The 8,273-nt window shown below is 35.2% G+C and overlaps 1 non-coding gene across 1 annotated transcript; it reads right to left on the reverse strand.

Annotated features, from left to right (window-relative positions):
* Positions 1–6,331: 6,331 nt before the first annotated feature.
* LOC129296639 (small nucleolar RNA R71) lies at positions 6,332–6,437 on the reverse strand. The gene has a single exon (XR_008589850.1). It is a non-coding gene; the product is annotated as a small nucleolar RNA R71 (small nucleolar RNA).
* Positions 6,438–8,273: the final 1,836 nt, after the last annotated feature.

Here is an 8,273-nt window from a genome sequence, read left to right on the forward strand (position 1 = left end):
AATCCAGAAAATCGTCTTATATATCAAGCCTCTGTAAAGTTCCAATCAGTATGGGCATCCATACTAAATATAAACCAAAATGGGAAAAATGAATAATGTTTTGCCAGCCATCCATGAAATATACAGTACTCATCTCGTCATCTTGCAGATAAAACATCAACTCATCTAATGAGAATACAATCCTTTGTGGTGTCACACACACACACACACACACACACACACACACAATACTCTTTTGTGTGTTATTCTTTTGGCCAACACTTCTTTGTGAATTATTTTCTTTAATATTTAGAAATTCCCACCACTAGATTATATATTATTAAAAATATGACAAGGATTTGACAATAAGAAGTTAAATGGTCGATCGTCCTATTCAATATAACTCGAAAGGAATGTGTAGGCTAATATGTTTCTACATGTTAATTTTATTTGATCCTTTAGGTTAAAAAAAGGAAAAAAAAAAAACAAAAGAAAATGTACCTGTATCTGTTTGTGTAACGCATGTGAACGTGTGGAAATTATTTGACAATTACTCATTTGCACAAATATACAAAATTCTCCTTAACTTTGAGGCAGTTGCACAAAGCCCTATTCACCTTTAAAAGTTTGAAATTAACCTTCCTAACTTTTTTTTTTACCACAAACTCCCTTATTATTAATTTTCAGTTATCTTACTAGCAGAAGTGGGTCATGTTATATTAAGAAATCTTTGTAATTAAAACAAAATAGATAGGAGATTAGTCAGTAGTATATTTTAAATAGATAAATTGAAATATAACAACAAATAGGAATTATAATTTAGTGAACATGTCAACCTTGGTTGAATTTAGAAACCAAACATATCAATGCTCACATATTGATATCAATGCCAATTCTAAGGAATATAATTAATAATAATAATAATAATAATAATAATAATAATAATAAGTGACGAATGTATAAGAATTTATTATAATGAAACGATCAATACCGAATAAGGCCCAGGTCATTGTGATAGTGTCATGGACAATGAGCATGGGTCAGATGGGAAGTTTTTAGGTGGGCCTGCAAATGAGAACACATTGACGGATCTGGACTTGCATACAGATGGCATTAACTTACAAGATAGGGGTAGTGATACACTTATGGATGGTGAAACTAATTGTTCTTTGAAGGGGCAAGCACTCCTCGATAATACGGTTTCCTCATGAATTACATGATATGGAATTCTATCATGTAATTATTGAGGTACGGGGTCTGAGTCTTTTTCTCAACATATAAGTGATTTAAAGAAACATTATGCGTTGGATTTTCTAGCAATTCTGGAGACTCGTGCTTCTACTTTGGAAGACTACAGATTTAATTGGGAAGTTGGGCTTTCATTTTTTGATTATGTAGATGCTGAAAGTTATAGTGGAGGAATCTAGCGCTTGTGGGATGGTAGTATAAAGAAGGTAGAGGTATTGCATAAACGTCGCCAATTCATGCATCTTACTATCAAAACTTTCAACAAGAGAGCTGGTAGTAGATGTCAGCATTATTGAGAGAATATCTTGATAATTAATTTCTAAACATTTTGCATATTAAATTTGAACCATCTATATTAAATCCGAACTGTCCAAAGTGTATTTATCTAGATAGTTAATTTATAAAAAATTAATATTAAATTTGAATCTTTCATGTTGAATCTAGATTGTCCAAATTGGGGAATAGATTTACTAAAATTTATGTTTTTATAATTTTTCTTTTAGCAATTTTTATATTTTTTATTTTAATAAAACATAAAATATTAAATTTGGACCCTCCAAGTTTAATGTAGAGGGTCCAAATTTGGCTGCAGGTGCAGCCGAGGGGAGGATGAGGGAGGCTTCAAAGTAGAGAAGCCGAGTCCTACTTGAATGGGCTAAGATAGTTAAGTACCCAAGGTGCTTGGGATGACCTAAGTCCTCCTTGATTGTGAATTCGGTAGCTATTTTGAAGACCCAATGTGATATATTAAGCTTTTGAAAAAAGGGATGAGGATATGGATATCACAGATTTGGGCATTGTAGGGCTTGCTTTTACTTGAATGAGGAGGCATTGAAGCTCATCTTGATCGGAGGTTTTTTTTTTTCCCCCCCTCAACAGCCAATGGATGTAGAAATTCAAAAATGTTACTATTTCTAATTTTCCAAGTTTTAAGTTCGATCACCCTCCGATTTTACTCTGTATTGCTCTTAGCATGAGTTGCGTGCATGGGGGAGGGCCGCTTCGTTTTATACAAAAGGTGAGGCAAAACCTCAATCAATATAATGACAAGTAACCTTTTATATATTAAAACTAACCAATATAAAATGAAATCTAGTATCTACATAAATTTGTATCCACTATTTTTGTTATGAAACAAGTAGTAGGCAGCAATAACATTCATAATTTAATTGGAGAAGAAGGATCATCAACATCCATACAGTTTGATCATATAACAAAAATATAATTATTTGTTATCGATCACTGTCTCTTCACATCTTCATTCATTTTATTTTATTTTAATTTTACTATTTGCTTATATTTTTGTTATCACTTTTACTCTTCTTTATTTAAAAGTGTATAAATAAAAATTAAGAGTATAAAATTTACTAGTATAGTTTGATTATTATTTGACCACTAGACCGTAAACCAATATAGCTTAATTGGTTTAATGATTTAATAATTAGTCTAATTTTTGATACATTTCTCTTGTTTGTTTTTTGCCCAATTTATTTTCTGTTGATATTTCCTTGTGCCTAAAATTAAATCATTGAAAATTCTTAACTAATTTTTTAAGTAACACAACACTTATTTTTATCTATTTATAAAATGGAATTTATAATAATTGTTAGAAAATTTATGGCATATTTGAATTCTAACAAAAAAAAAAGATCTACATTATGCCAATTTTTTTTTTTAATATCAAAAGAGGGAACTAGCCCCAAATTATAAACAAATCAAAGAGAATGGGAATTCAATTCCCAAGCATCACATCATTCAGCATCATAGCCCTTGAGAAAGTAGGGGCCGTGTAAAAAATTTTAGAATCAGTGAAACCATGTTTTGCCGGTGAATCTGCAGCTCCATTGCCATGACTTGGAATATACCTCAACTGAAAATTCCTCTTGAGACCCTAGAATGTCTCTAATCTCCATGAACATTATACTGACTCTGTCATGGTTTGAAACTTCACCTTCAATAGTCTCAACAAGTAACTTTGAATCAGATTCAAAGATGATCCTAGTGTAGCCTATATCAGAAGCAATTTGAAGACCTCTCAACAAGGCCCATTGTTCTGCCTCCAATACAGTACAAGAAGTAATATTGTAAGAGAAACCTACTATACATTCACCCTTCCCATCATGTTGTAATCCACCAAAGACAGCTTTGTTATCAACACTCGACACTGCCCCATCAACATTAAATTTATACCATTGTGGTGGAGGTGGGGACTAGCCCTTAATAACAGTATGTTTTTCATCACAGGAATCAAAAGCAAAATCCATCACACCATGTTTCCATGTATTGATGATAATAGAAGTGGGATCCAATGGTTTTTGGAAGTCTGGTTTGAAAATAATTTCATTCCTCAAGTTCTATAACTTCCATAATGTTACTCCCCAAACTTAATTCCAAATAATAAAGAGGAGCCCAATTTCCTTTTCAGATTCATAGAAAACTTGAGTCATGAAGTGATGCAGAGAAGAATTCTAAAAAGGAACCATGGATTAACAAGTTTACACTAGATTTGTGTTTTCCAAAATGGAATTCTTTAAGAATATGAAAAATACCTTCCTCCCTACTCTGGCACCAGTCACATTGTGAAGATGATTGTGCCCATTGACTCCTCCTTGCATTAGGTGGGAGTTTATTGTGGAAAGTAACACTCACAAAAAATTTAATCCTTTTTGCCCCTTGCCATTTCCAAATCAGCTTATAAATTGGGCTATACTGAGCATTATTAGTGATTACAATCATCTCACACACACTCCTTAATACGAACTTACTCGTGGGGTTTGCATTCCATGCCATTAAATCCTGCCCTAGGCGCTAGACTGGTGCAATGTTGCAATCAAATGTTGCAAAATAGTGTTATTGACGATCCCCAAAAGCCTTGGAAAGTCCAATGTGCCATACTTGACCCACCATTCTACTTTACTAGACTCTTCTAGGGGTGTTAATGATATTATTATGCAAATATCTTTGATTTTCCTCCCTTGTAGAAGCCTAACCTGCCATCTGCTCACAAATGAAATGCCATAGAGGTGAGTCACCTTTATTAGCAACTAGGAGATTTTGTTCATCATGTAACATATATTTTTGCCGCAACACTATTAACCTCTAGAAGTTCATATTATTTCATCACATTTTCTTTAGATTCTAGTCCATTTTAGGTTTAATTGTATATGTTTTTATTACCCAATTTAGGAAAATGTGCATTTTGTTTTAGGCTTGTGTTCTTGGCTTTAATTTGATATTTTTAGCCTAATTTCATGTTATTTTAATTGAAGTTTTGATTAGAAGCATTTCTGGAGCTTTGTGGATGTTTTTGGAAGGCTTTTGGATGAAGAAATCAAGAGCAAAATGAATGATTTTTGTTACCTGTAAAAACAGTACAAAACTGCCAAAGTCGTCCCAAAGTCATGACTTTCGTTCGCGACTTTCGCCGCTGTCAGAAAAACGCTGCATTTCATTTATTAGAAATTAGTTGGCTAGGATACATATAAGCTGAGAGCTCGACCCAGAACGCATTCTTCAGACTTTTAGACACTTTTGGAGCTTGGTTGTGCTACGGTTTGGGCATTGGAAGAGTTGGGATCAAGAGATTGAAGCTTTGAAGACATTTGGAGCTCATTTTCTTTGGTTTTTCTATTCCTCTTCCCTTTCCTCTCTTGTAATCTGAAATGGGTCCACTTATTTTGTATATTTGTAGCTTGTGGATGATTATGAGTAGCTAAACCCTTTGTTCTAGGATTATTTGGAACCCTTGTATGGATTAACACCATATTTCTCCTCTCTTTTTGTGATTAATGATATATATGTGTTTATTTTACTCTTTCCTTAATGCTTCTACTTGATTGGCCACCATTTAGATGTTGGGTTCACTTAATTGATGCTTGAGAGGGCTAGGTTGAGTGTAGAACTTGGGTAAAATTGTGTAAGAACTTGATATTTGTATGTTGAATGGATGGTTTTGCTAGTAAGATAGAGATATACTTGCTAGCCTTGCATAGCCACATTAGGGTTGGTGTTTAAAATTGAGTTTTATTAATTGTAACAAGAGATTGGGCAATTAATTTAACTAAACCCTTGTTCATGACTTGAGAGAGCTTGTCCAAGTATTTTTAGAACCCTAGGTTAGCACTTATTTTCATTAAAAGCATTTATGAGAGGAGGTAATTTTGGTGTTATGAAATGCAAGGGGGACAATTAATCCTAGGTCTCAATTTGTGTTGAAAGTTTGTGAATCACTCACTTTTCTTTATTTTCTAGTATTAGCTTCATAAGCAAAATCATTTTCACCTAACTTTGTGTAGCTCAACTTGATCAAATTTACTTAGTCTTTTGCTTGATCATTGTTTTCGAACAAATCATCGAGGGAACGATACTTTACTTCATTATATTACTTGCTACGACCCGTGCACTTGCGGTGAGCAACAAGTTTTTGGCGCCGTTGCCGGGGATTTGCTTTTGAAAATATTATGGTCAACCTTAGACTAGTAATATTAGCTTTCGCTTGAGCTTTGTAGATATTAGTTCTAGAGTTTTATTTTGTCTTTGTTCAGTGCTTTTGTTTTAGTTTGATACTTCTTGGGTTGTTTCTTCTTCAGGTACCCATTTGGCATATGCAAGTCATAGGCCCAGAAGGATTGGAAGTGATACTTGAAGGATTGACAATCTTTGAAGAAACCGAGTCTCCTAATTTGAAAGAACTCCTGAGACTTAATCGGGAAACATGGCGGAAGACCAGTATGATACCGCCTCAGTCAATGACTTTGCTAACCGAATCTGAGGGGTACTCAATCTTGTATTCGAATGCCGGAGTTTCAAGCACATACTTTTGAGATCAAGCCCGCCATGATCACAATGCTTCAAATGAATGGTGTGTTTCATGGTCTATTCAATGAAGATGCTAACAAGCACTTGATGTCTTTTGTGGAAGTATGTGATTCTTTCAGACAAAATGGGGTGCCTAAAGATGTCTTGCGTTTGCGGTTATTTCCAATTTCTCTACAAGACAAGGCTAAAGAATGGTTCAACAATCTTCCCGAAGGTTCTATTGGTTCATGGGAGGATCTTGAGAACAAGTTTAGAGCCCGATTCTTCTCTGATGATAAAACAGTAGAAGCAAGAGATGAGTTTCTTAGTTTTAAGCAATATCCAGAGGAACATCTCTATGCAGCTTGGGAGAGATACAAGATGTTGATGAAGAAATGCCCTAATCATGGAGTGGACAAATGGGTAGTGATTCAGATTTTCTGTAATCGTCTGAATCCATCTTCGAAGGCCATGGTTGATTCTATCACAAATGGGGGATATCGAAATGTGCTTGTCAATGAAGTTTTTCACCTCTTAGACCAATTGTCTGCGAATAACACTCAAAACACGGATAGAAGGAATACATCAATGGTGACTAGTGCTAAAGATGATTCCTCTTCCCAGATTGTATCCATCTTGAATGCAATGAACAAGCGTTTTGATGTGTTGGAATCTCAAATGCAAAGGGGAAATTCTCATAATGTGCATGCTGTCCAAGCCATTCCAACTGTGTGCAATCAATGCAATGATATGCACATGCCCGATCAATGTCCTCTTTATATGACCACTGAGTCTGTCAACTATATGGGCAAGTTTCAAAACCCTCACAACAACCCTTACTCTCAAACATACAACTCAGGATGGAGGAATCATCCTAATTTTTCATGGAGTCAAGGGAATTCTTTAAATCAACCTTCATCCTCTAATGTCAAGCCACTTTACCCTCCGGGTTTTCAAGCTCCGCCAAAGCCAATGCCAGTTAAAGAAGAGGAGTCTAGAATAGAAAAGATGCTAGCACAAATTTTAAGTAATCAAGAGTCTGCAAGAGTTGAAACTAAGGCAACTCTTACTCTTCATGATACCGCAATCAAGAACCTCGAAGTGCAAATGGGGCAATTGGCTTCACAAATGAATGCTATGTCAAGAAGTAATCTCCCTAGTGACACCATTCCAAATCCCAAAAGGGATGGTAAGGAGGAGTGTAAAGCCATCACTTTGAGAAGTGGGATGCAATTACCCGAAGTTCTTATGCCAAGTACAAGTGGTGTGAGTAGTGGTGCTACTAAGGTGATTGTTGATAATGAAGTGATTAATGAAGAAATTGTGGTTGAAGAGTGTGACAACTCGAAGAATAATTAAGAAGAGAAAAAGAATGAAGATCAAGCCAAAAAGGTTGGTGATGAGAAAAAGCAACTAGAGGCCAAGCTAAAATATGTGCCCCCACCACCTTTTCCTCAAAGGCTTAGGAAGCAACAAGAAGATGGCCAATTCAAAAAGTTTCTTGATATGTTCAAGCAATTGCATATCAACATTCCTTTTGTGGAAGCTTTGGAGCAATGCCCAAATATGCTAAATTCATGAAAGATGTGCTCTCTAAAAAGAGAAGGTTCAATGAGTTTGAGACGGTTGCTCTAACCAAGAGTTTTACGGATATCATTAAGCAACTACCTCAAAAGTTGAAGGATCCCGGTAGCTTCTCAATTCCGTGTCATATTGGGAATAAATTTTTGGGTAAGGCATTATGTGATCTTGGAGCTAGTATCAATCTTATGCCTCTCTCTATTTTCAATAAATTGGAGTTAGGTGAAGCTAGACCAACAACCGTGACTTTGTAATTAGCGGATAGAAGCTTGGCTTATCCACGTGGTGTTATTGAAGATGTTCTTGTAAAAGTGGATAAATTCATTTTTCGGTTGATTTCATTGTCCTTGATTGTGAGGTGGATCGTGATATTCCTATTATCTTAGGAAGACCATTCTTGGCAACTGCTAGAACCTTGATTGATGTTGAAAAAGGTGAGCTTACTATGAGGGTGGATGATGAGCAAGTCACTTTTAACATGCACAAGTTGATGAAATCTCCCAAAGATCTTGAGCAATGCTTCTTTGTTGATATGCTTGATCAAGTTGCACAAGAAGAATTCAATAAGGCAATTCCTAATGATTTTTTAGAAGCCTTGTTACTAGGAGCTCAATTAAAGACTCAAGATGGAGAAGAGTGTATGGCTATCATGAATGCATCATCGGTTT

This window comes from Prosopis cineraria, unplaced genomic scaffold (assembly GCF_029017545.1).
Source record: "Prosopis cineraria cultivar Desert tree isolate PC_DT_omini unplaced genomic scaffold, ASM2901754v1 PC371, whole genome shotgun sequence".
Taxonomy (NCBI): Eukaryota; Viridiplantae; Streptophyta; class Magnoliopsida; order Fabales; family Fabaceae; genus Prosopis; species Prosopis cineraria.